Raw genomic sequence first — 10,813 nt, forward strand, 5'->3', positions numbered from 1 at the left:
TGCTGGGCTGTCTCCGTCGCTGTAGGTAACAACTGTACCCAACTTTGTTCCATTGGACAAGAAAGCTGTTTTGCAGTTCACGTATCTATTTTTCGCCACTGCGTCCTTGATTACGAAATCATATTCTGCGTCATCTATAATCAGCCGTGAGCAATATCGTTTGTAATCGCAGTTTTTTCCACCTTGTGTGAACTTACCGATTATTCTTCTACCGAGATCTTTTGCCTCTCTGTTTCGTTGGTTGAATATCCTCCTGGACCATTCGACGATATATTCCTCGTCGGCATCAATGTGTTTTTTGGACTCGTCAATTATGCTATCTAGACGCTCCGGTTCTGGTAACCAGACTTCAGTCTGCGCCCGGTATGATATAATTGCGTCACTGACAATTAACGAAATTAGCATTTTACAATCAATCATATACCGTAGCAGCGCTATTGGCAGCCACTTCTTTTCGGACATGTGTCTACCGATCCAAATATAGCAACAGCGATGAAGTCCTGCCGCGAATTCAAATGATACTATGCGAGCGAATCCGGTTAAATCAAAATCAGGCAGTGGTCCATTAATAGCAACACGAGTCATTTCATGTCTGGGGTGTCCAAATCGTTTAAAGTACTCAGCGGCGGATCCATACCCGAGAAAACTCGCTGGATAACAGGCAACCATATCAACGGAAATCATAGCGTCGCGGTTGTATTCAGTGTTCCATAGTCCACCGTGATAGTATTCCAAACAACTGGATTGTACATCCGGTAGAAATTCCTTGCGTGTTGGACTCCACGCATTTTTCTTTGCTGCAACATGAGCCGCAACCGATGGAATCGTTAAACAATTTGTTAGCAGTTGTTCATCATGCTCTTCAAATTCCATGGCGGTTTTTTTCATCTTGTTGTGAAACGCTTCAGTGCGATATAATTCACCGTTTGGTCTTACAAACTGATCAAGGGTATCCGCATCGTTTTCAGCGCTGCGAAGTAACCACACTGATACAGGGTCGTTTTTACACAAACAAGCAATAGCATCAAATAGTTTCCTCTCCGCGAGAAAACTATCCTTGGAGAACTGTTCTCCCAGGAATTCTTTAGGTATATACTTTACTGTTCTATCCCGTGGAAATACTGTAATCGCGGGCGTCCACGCGTGTTCGTTATGATCAATAATTTTAATTGGGGCTCCCTTTGATTTATACTTTGATTCGTGTAATACTTCACCGGTTATCGTTGTAACGGTTATTGGAAATCTCAGCGACGTTTCTAATCTCGCTATGTCGCTGATGGTTGCTCCACGCTCGCGCACTGTCTCCTCCCACTGGTTGATTTTGCTACGTCGTAAATCAGTCAATTTGTTTCCTCGACGCGCATTTGTAAAATGCTCTATTACTCGTTCTGCTACACAATTTATCCCCGTTGACTGTTTCATCGGCGCTAGTTTTCCGATATCAGGTTTCTTATTTAACGGGTATATTCCATAAACAACTGCTGTTTCAGGATACGCTCGTTCATAGTATGGTCTGTCAATTCCGGTTAACAACCCCGGCTTGGAGTCGCGGCTAACAATAACTGTTTTCTTGTCGCTGAGAACTGGTTCAAATTTATCACGTATGATCCAATTACCTGATTCCACCCGGACAATGAATTTTACTCTGAAGAAATACTTTTTACCGTCAAGTTGTGATATTATCGTTGCTGCGCGGTTGTCGTTCATGGTAGCATCAACAACGCCATCAATTCGAAATGTTGACCAACTATGAGATGCACCATCACGCTTGAATTCATTGATACAATCGCGTATTTTATTTAACAGGGTTCTGTCGTTTATTAACGCTTTTGGTGTGTCCTTGAGGACTCTATCGAGATTGAATTTAATATTTTCCCAGGGCTTAATTGCTGCTAATCTCTCGAACTCATCCATATAATTAAAACAAGTATTTAAATGAAAGAATATAGTATAATGAATCACTGCAAATGGTTGATGATTGGGTCGACAACCCCGTGCAATAAATCATGTAGAGGTGAATTCTGCGGGTATCATTTACAAAGCGTTCGTAATGGTTCTCTTGGCCCCCTCCCGTGCTTGGTTTGCCACGTTGGTGTAAGAGGAAAATCGCAGTTGTGTATCAATTGTGGCGGAAAGCGATACAGGGAACTAAAACGCTATTATGACAAACGAATTAAAAACGCCGTCATTGACCCCACCGCTGACTCCGTCAAGGACAAAATCATCAAAACTCCTCAAGACTACATTGAAAGATTTATAATTAAACCAAATAATGAATTAGACAAGTAGTATTATTATACAAATGGACCAAGAATTTCAGCCGCATCCTGTGCTCGTTAATTACGAGGCATCTCGCGACGGCGTTGTTAGAAACCGCAGACTGAAGAAGCCGGTTGGTACCGTAAATAATCAGGGGTATTTGACATTTGGTGCCGGAAAGAAGAAGTATTTTGTTCACAGGGTGGTATATGAAACGTTTAAGGGGCCAATCGAGAATGGTTTCGTTATTGATCACATTGATTCTGATCGTCTAAATAATTCTCTTATAAACCTACAGTCCATTACTCAAAGTCAGAATGTCAAAAAAGGTAAAACAGGGAAGCACGCAAAAAAAGCAAAGAGCGTCAAATCGTTTGATACAACAACTCACGAAGAAAAAACTTTTCAGTCGATGAATGAAGCCAGTAGATACTTTGACATTTGTATCGCCTCAATACGAAAAGTAGCAGAACGAGTATATCAAACAGCGATCTCAAAAAGGACCGGACACAGAATTCGATTTTCGTACACAAATATCAGCGAGTGACAAGGTCACCATGACGAATTGTCTGTAATACCTCTTTTATGTTTAAATACTATCAATAGTAATAAATAACACACCTCGGGATTGATGCGCGGGGTTCATTTTGTAAAATAATTTTTTTTATATAAAAACAAGATGTTTTATAAGAATATGAATATCGAAGACATTAATAATATATTAGCCGAGATTTCAAAATTAAAAAATCAAGGAATTGAATTATCTGATGGTCTCAACAGCGAAAAAATATTATCCGATTATGAGATTATTAACGAACAATCGAAACGGGGGCGTTTTACCCTGGCCCGCGAGTACTTTTTTATAAAACGATTACAACATACGATTAATGAAAACTTGTACCACAATGACGTAAATGCATTCATTGGACTATTCACTGCCGTTGAAATAATACGAAAAAAACTTGGACGTGTTTATGAACGACGCCGGGAGATTTCTAGTAAGATCAAAAACATTAGAAGGATTATAGACGAAAACTCCGTGGAGCCCCCGATGGTATACATATCCCCCCCGCCACACTCGGCGGGAAATTAGAAATTGCGGAGCAATTGCAATAATGGTAGGCGAATCACTTACTACTCGGCTAGCCAGAGAGCGGCTAGCGGCGCTTAAAAAGTTCATACCGTTACGAGACAGGGTCCGAGAACAACTTCAAACGCGGCAGCAACTACAAACTGATTTTACTGCTGGAAGTGAACAACTCTTTGCTCCGATAACGAGTGCAACCAAGGATGTGAAAACAGCGATATTCGGGGATATTCCCGACGAAGAAAGAAAGAAAAAGGCGCCACTGCTTGGCGTACTTGAAAAGATAGCGGCTCAGACCGAACAAACAAAAAGGTCTTTAGAAACACCTCCTGCGGAAATAGCGGTTGCTACAACACGGAGGCCACCACCACTCGCTATAATGGACCCACAAGAACCTTATGTTACAATGGCCGACGAAGAAGAACTAGGTGCTACCGCAAGAGAACCAGAAGAAGAAATACCGGAAGAAATACAGGAAGAAATACAGGAAAAAAAAGAGAAAGGGGGGAATATACCCCGTAATGTACTTAAAAAGGACACAATAGATAAAATTAGAGGCCTCAGCAGGGAAGAATTAGTTAATTTTACTGTCACAAATTTTGCTAAGAGCACACGAGATAAGAAGCATATCAATAGCGGTTACGAGGAAAATGTAAAGGAGTTAAAGGATTGGGCAAGAATAGTGTATTTAGCGAGTAAACATGAGAATGCGGTACCACGTGGTGATCCCGATTACAAAGCATTCCTCGATAAGGTTAAAAGTACAAAACCAAAAAAAAGAAAAGGATACAGCGGTGTGGTTGAAAACGCTTGTCCTGATAGTGTTCTCAGTGATATATCACGGCTGGAAGTACTAATCGGAGGAAAACAAGCCGGAAATAACTCTCCGGAAATAATCAATGAGGCCGCTGATATTTGCAAGCGGTTATTTGCAGGCGGTATCATGGACATCAATGCATATCGAACGCTCATAGACGAACTCGTGGATGATTAATTGGAAAACTGGTGTTTTTATAATAAAGATGATCATACATTACAACCATGATAAACCAGTACTCGTCTACGTGGTAAACTCGCGATTGCCTGTTCACCGCGCGTATTGTGGAGATGGTCTCGGTAGCACCATTGCGGGGTTATTTACAAGAATGGCTCCAAAAGTAGCGCCGTTAGCCAAACAATTAGGAATGAAGGCTATTGATGTTATTCGTGATAGGGGAATCAGCGCTATTGGAGATGTTGCCGGAAAGGCGTTTTCTGCAGCAAAGGACAAACTAATGTCGTTGGTGAGAAAAAGAAAACAGAAACCACCGGTGATGCCATCAACGACAGTGATGCCTGCAAATGTCAGTAAAATAATAAATGACGCCGTGGAAGAAAAACTAGAGTCGTTGGCGGCTCAGTCATTGATGACGACTCCGCCAATGGCGACTCCGCCATCCGCCGATGCGGCAACCAACGCGCTCATGAACGCGATAGCGGGAAGTGGTCTTAAACAGAATTCAAAGAATTTACGACGAAAGCGACGTTGATGAATTGCAATTGAAAACATCAACATGATAAATAATAAAAATGTTTGCGCGAACCGCTGATCCCGCGTTTGATATGGATGCCCCAGTGCGCAGGGATGATTCTGTCCGTGATTATCAATTTTATTCCTATCAACCACCACAAGCCGACCTACGATCGCGAATTGAACTTCAAGTCCAAGATACCAGTAAATACTTTTTGCCGTGTGAAGCGTTTATCGAAATTGAGGGAGAACTCGTGACAAATGTTGCCGCTAATACATCGTACGCAGATGACGATCGTGTTCGAGTTGGCTTTGTTAACAACGGTATCATGGCGTTATTTGAGAGTGCCAGATATCTTATTGAGGGGCGAGAAATTGAATCAATAGAACGCGAGGTTGATGTTGCAACGACGATAATTGGGCTAGCGAGATACTCGGATGATTATACAAGATCGGCGGGGCCATCTATGATGTTTGCGAAGGATACCACTAATAACGCTGATCATCTTCAGTACATTAACGTGCTGATAAAAGAAAATACCGCAGTTGACCAGGCTGAAGCAGCCAATCCAGATCGCGGAGCAAAACCAGGCGCTGATTTCACTGTTATAAAAAGTGCCAACAATATATACAATCTAGGATTTGCAGCACGAATAGGGATGTTGCAAGGACAACGCCGACGTTTTTCATGCGCGATTCCACTCCATCACATATTCGGATTTTGTAGAAATGTCAGAAAAGTTATCTATGGGGCTAAGCATACAATCGCGCTAACGCGAAGGGGTAATGATAACAATGCAATATGGCGTGCTGCTGGCGTCGATAACGGTAAAGTCGTTTTAACTAAAATAGCATTGTGGATGCCGGTGTTAACTCCATCAGTTACCACGGAAGCACGATTGTTATCATTTATGGAACAGGGGGGAAATCATTATTGAGTTGGCTAGCGGTAACAACTGATGCTAAAGAGGATAATGTCGCTGATACATTTACATGATATTTGGCATCAAAACAGGGTGTTTCAGCCCCGCGTCACATATTTATAGCGCTACAGAATAGGGATCGATTGGGTAATCAAGAACGCAGCCATATGATATTTGATCAATTAGGAGTCAGGGATGTTTCGCTGAGAATAAACGGACAACAGGAACCATCCGAGGATATACAGCGTAATTACGGCGACAATTATGTCGCACGTGTGTACCATCGATTGCTGTCATATATGGGTCGTGATCAAAACGTCGACACTGGTTTGCAAATATCACAACTTGATTTTAAAAACCTGTATCCGATTTATTATTTTTCGTTGGAACATCTTGATTTAACGAGACAATCCGTCGTTGATATACACTTCCGAGCTCGTATAGCCCCGGGTGGTGTTAATTATAGAGCGATTGCTGTCATTCTCAGCGATAAATCAATGCTGCTAGAAGGTGTTGGTGGACGAATGAGAATCGTTGATGCGCCAGTGGAAAACATGTAATTGAAAACACAAACGCGTTTACAATAAAATGTCGTATAGTGTTGTTGGCGTTACACTAACTGATGGTCAAGTCAAGAAATTACGATCAAAGTCGGCTAAACAATGCGGGACCACAATAACGCTGAAGCCGTCGCAGATGGCGGGTGGTAATCATAAGATATCGTTGACGGCGCGTCAAATAAAACATTTCAATGATGCGATGAAGAATAAAAAGGGTATTCAAATAGATTTCTCGGCCGCAGCGATTAAAAACATGGAAAAGACCCGTGGGATATTTCCGCTGTTAGCTGCGATTCCAGCGTTGATTGCCGCGGCCGCACCAGCAGTGGCTAAGGCGGCGGCGTTAGGAGCCGTTGGTACCGCGGCGGGGATGGCATTGAAGAAGGCAACCGGGAAAGGCTATAAAAAAAAACGATCCGTGGCCGGAAAGGGTCTAAGACTACCGGGAACCCCGTATTCATGGTATTCGGGAAAGGGTCTAAGACTACCGGGAACCGTTTAATGACTCCTATGTCTAATTTTGATTTAATAGATGCCGCCGATGCGTTAGCGATAAAAAAACTTCAGAGGTGTTTTTATGAGGGATCAATTACCGGCGGCACCAAGGAATATTGAAACCGGCATAATTAACCTCGATGGGTCCTCCGGAGCGGGAACTCATTGGGTTGCATACGCGATTGATCCGCGTACGATCGTCTATTTTGATTCATACGGGTTAGCCCCGCCGAACGAGTTCATGCGGTATATCCGGGCGTGTTCAGCCCCGGCTTTTTATTCCACGCTGCCAACACAGCAATTAAGTGACCCACCGATATGCGGTCGTGAGGTATTGAACGTACTCGCGGCGATTTCATCATCGCGGAAACCACCTCATGTGGTTGTAAACGAATACACCAGTGGGGTCGTAGAGGCCCGGCGGGTTAATTAAAAACACCGTTTTTTTTACAATAACGATGATTGATATTTGGGGACGACCTATTTCGGCGCTGAAAGAATCCACGGAAACGCCCTCCACCGATGACATAAAAAAACTAATCGAGGATGAAATCGCCGATACGTTAAACTTAACCAGTGTTGACCCAGGTGAAATAGTTGTATTTCAAGACCGCCAGGGTAAATTGAAATCCAGTAATGTGTCGCTGGATGACGTTTTAACACGACAGCGTGATGCCGCCGAGAACGCTATCGCGTTGTATACCAGCGACGGACGACTCAAACCGGGTGAACATCTGTCGACGGTGACGGATAGGGTAACATTAGTCCAAGACGGTTTTATAAGGTTAGATAGATCGGTGACCGAACTTGACACGCAGGTGAAAAAATCTGTCACCGAGGTGAACAAATCTGTCACCGATATACAACTCACTACCGCTAGTTTTTTGGGACCCCGACGGTAACCGAACCGAATCTTGCAACAATAAAAAATACTATTTCGGAGTTTACAACGCTGTCGGGCCAATTTTACACGTTACGAAAAAATGTTAACAGGATCGATGACAACTTTGATAAATTCTTTGGTAAAAAAAATACCAAGCTGGATGAGATTACAACAACTATAAATGATATCACTGCGTATGAACAGGAAATAAAAACAATCAAAACTGATGTTGCAGCGAACAAGAATAATGTAGACGCGAATGGACAGGAAATAAAAACAATCAAAACTGATGTTGCAGCGAACAAAAAAAGTATAGACGCGTATGGAGGGGAAATAGGAACGATCAAACTTGATGTTGCAGCGAACAGAAGGAGTGTAGACACGCATACAAAGGAAATAAATACACTCCTTATTAATATAGACGCGTACACACGGGAAATAGAAACAATCAAAACTGATGTTGAAGCGAACAAAAAAAATGTAGACGCGTATTGGCGGGGAATAGGAATAATCAAAACTGATGTTGCAGCGAACAAAAAAAGTATAGACGTGCATACATATGAAATAGGAACAATCAAACTTGATGTTGCAGCGAACAAAAAAAGTATGACCGAGAATACACGGGAAATAGAAACAATCAAAACTAATGTTGAAGCGAACAAGAATAATATAAACGCGTATAGAGGGGAAATAGAAACAATCAAAACTAATGTTGCAGCGAACAAGAATAATATAGACGCGAGTTGGCGGGGAGTAGGAATAGTTATAACTGATGTTGAAGCGATTAAAGACAGACTACCGAGAATGACAGAGCAACTCGAAAAAATAAAAATCCCTCATGAGAACGCCATCAACACAGTGTACACAATTCGGCATGGATCATTCGATTGGACTCCTACGAATAATACAGTAAATATCACCGCAACTGTTAAGGGCATTTATCGATTGACATTGATTTCGGCGATGCAGTTCAGTATATCATCGTCGAGTTCATCCGGGTTTAACAATACAATATCAACAATCGTTGACAAGAATGCAACCGAACGGTTTATAATTAAAGCCGTTGATAGCAGTCTATTTAGGGCAAACATCACATGGTATGTGGAATTCGTAGTGGATCTAAGTGAGTAATTGAAGACACTAGTTCTTTTAAATAAAAATGACCACCAAGGCAATTGAATCAGAGGTATCACCGACGTCACATCAATATCGATTCGATACCGCAAAAGAATTCTCCGCGAGCTTAAAAACGCTTTCCGAACAATACCGCGCAAAAATAAAAAAATACCGTCGTAAAATAACCGCCATCGACGTGGCCGTGTACTCGGTGTCCGGTATAGTAGCCGGTACCGGTGTCATTTTATCCACGGTGACCATGATAGCCCCGATCGCTGTTCCAATCGCTATCTCCGCGGCGACAACAATTGCTGCAGTCGCCAACGCAATCACTAGAAAGATATCATCGTGTTCTCAGAAAAAACTCAACGAGTATACAGTAAAACATCAAATAGTATCCGACGCGTACTCGAAATTATCCGGGTTGATCTCGTTGTCGATTGATAATTCGTTCATATCCGATGTTGAATTCTCCACGATGGTCCAGTTGTATGGCTCCGCGATGTCAAAAATCGAAAATTTTCAACTGGAAGCCGGAAACCACGTCGCTGAAACCACTTCAATGGGCTTAAAACAAGCAAGTTGTTAATATTCGGTGTTGAAATTAAACACTAAAAACAGCGAATAATAATAATGTCGCTGAACCCCGAAGGGTTTCAATTACTTCAACGGATCGCGGAAAACACCACTCCGGTACAAACAAGTATGATATCGATAACATCAACGAACCCCGAATTCAGTGTGAACTTCCCATCACCGGTTCCAGTGAAGGAAATAGCGCTGGCAAAATTGCGAATATATCACAGTTGGCCTAATATCCGAGCGGACGCATTTAACGGACAACAACCTAATAACTCGCTGGTTTTTGCATGGACAAATAAGCCCGATGGGACCCCAGACTGGAAGGAGGTTACAATACCAACTGGGTCATACCAAATAGAACAAATCAATAAAGAATTTCAACGCAGGATAAAATCGATCACAGGAAAAGAATCAAAAATCGCTATTACGGTTCATGAACCGACGTTATCGTCGACGATTGAAGTGAGCACACCGGGGTATATGGTTGATATTTATAACAGTTCAATAAGAACCATACTAGGATGGCCTAAGAATCCACCTCATGGAATCCCCGCGGACTTGCACACGAATGCGCAATCGTATCATGGAATTAATCCCAGTTATCAAAATGATTTGTCTATTATAAAAAGCGCGTTATTACCCAGTAGGTTTATATTTCAAAACAGGAATACCATGCAATGGTATTTTCCGTATAAGCAAACTCCTGAATCGTCCGCCGTGGTCACAGTTGGTTTAAATGATATCACTGGTGCGTTTGCCGAGATTAATCGTAATTACCAATCACAACTAGAACAGCTACGGAAAACGAAAGCACGAAAACACGTTGAGGTGTTAAACCAACTTATATCAGACATGGAATATATCAATGAACGAATCGTTAAAACAATATCCGCTAACAGCGATGATAATAAACAAAAATTTCTAACCGAGTATAATATCACAGAAGCCGATTTACCCGATTTCAAGTTTCCAGGATACAACGCGCCAGAACTAAGAAAATCTCTTAATGATTTTCTCGGTCCATCAATTATCCTCAGACACGATAACGGAGAGGGTGGTAGGCATATTGCTCCATACAACGTAAATATTGTATCGGTGATAGCAATCAATCTAGTGTGTGATGTTATCGAAGGGAGTTACCAGGTAGATACCAAGCAATCAGATCAGGCTCAACAGGGGTATATCCTTTATTCATTTTCACCAACAGCCCCTCCGGGATTTTTAATCGTTGAGAGTCCAATTAATCCGGTCTATATGAGATGCCATAATCGGTTTTTAACAAGAATTAATTTCAGACTTACCGATCAGTCAAATAACCTAATTGATCTACAAGAGGAGGAGTTAGTGATCACTCTGTTTGTAAGATCATTGTAAATAACCCCTTAGCAGCAGAGGGGG

The sequence above is a fragment of the Sinohyriopsis cumingii genome, chromosome 19, assembly GCF_028554795.1.
Source record: "Sinohyriopsis cumingii isolate HCF-2022 chromosome 19, ASM2855479v2, whole genome shotgun sequence".
NCBI classification, from domain to species: Eukaryota; Metazoa; Mollusca; class Bivalvia; order Unionida; family Unionidae; genus Sinohyriopsis; species Sinohyriopsis cumingii.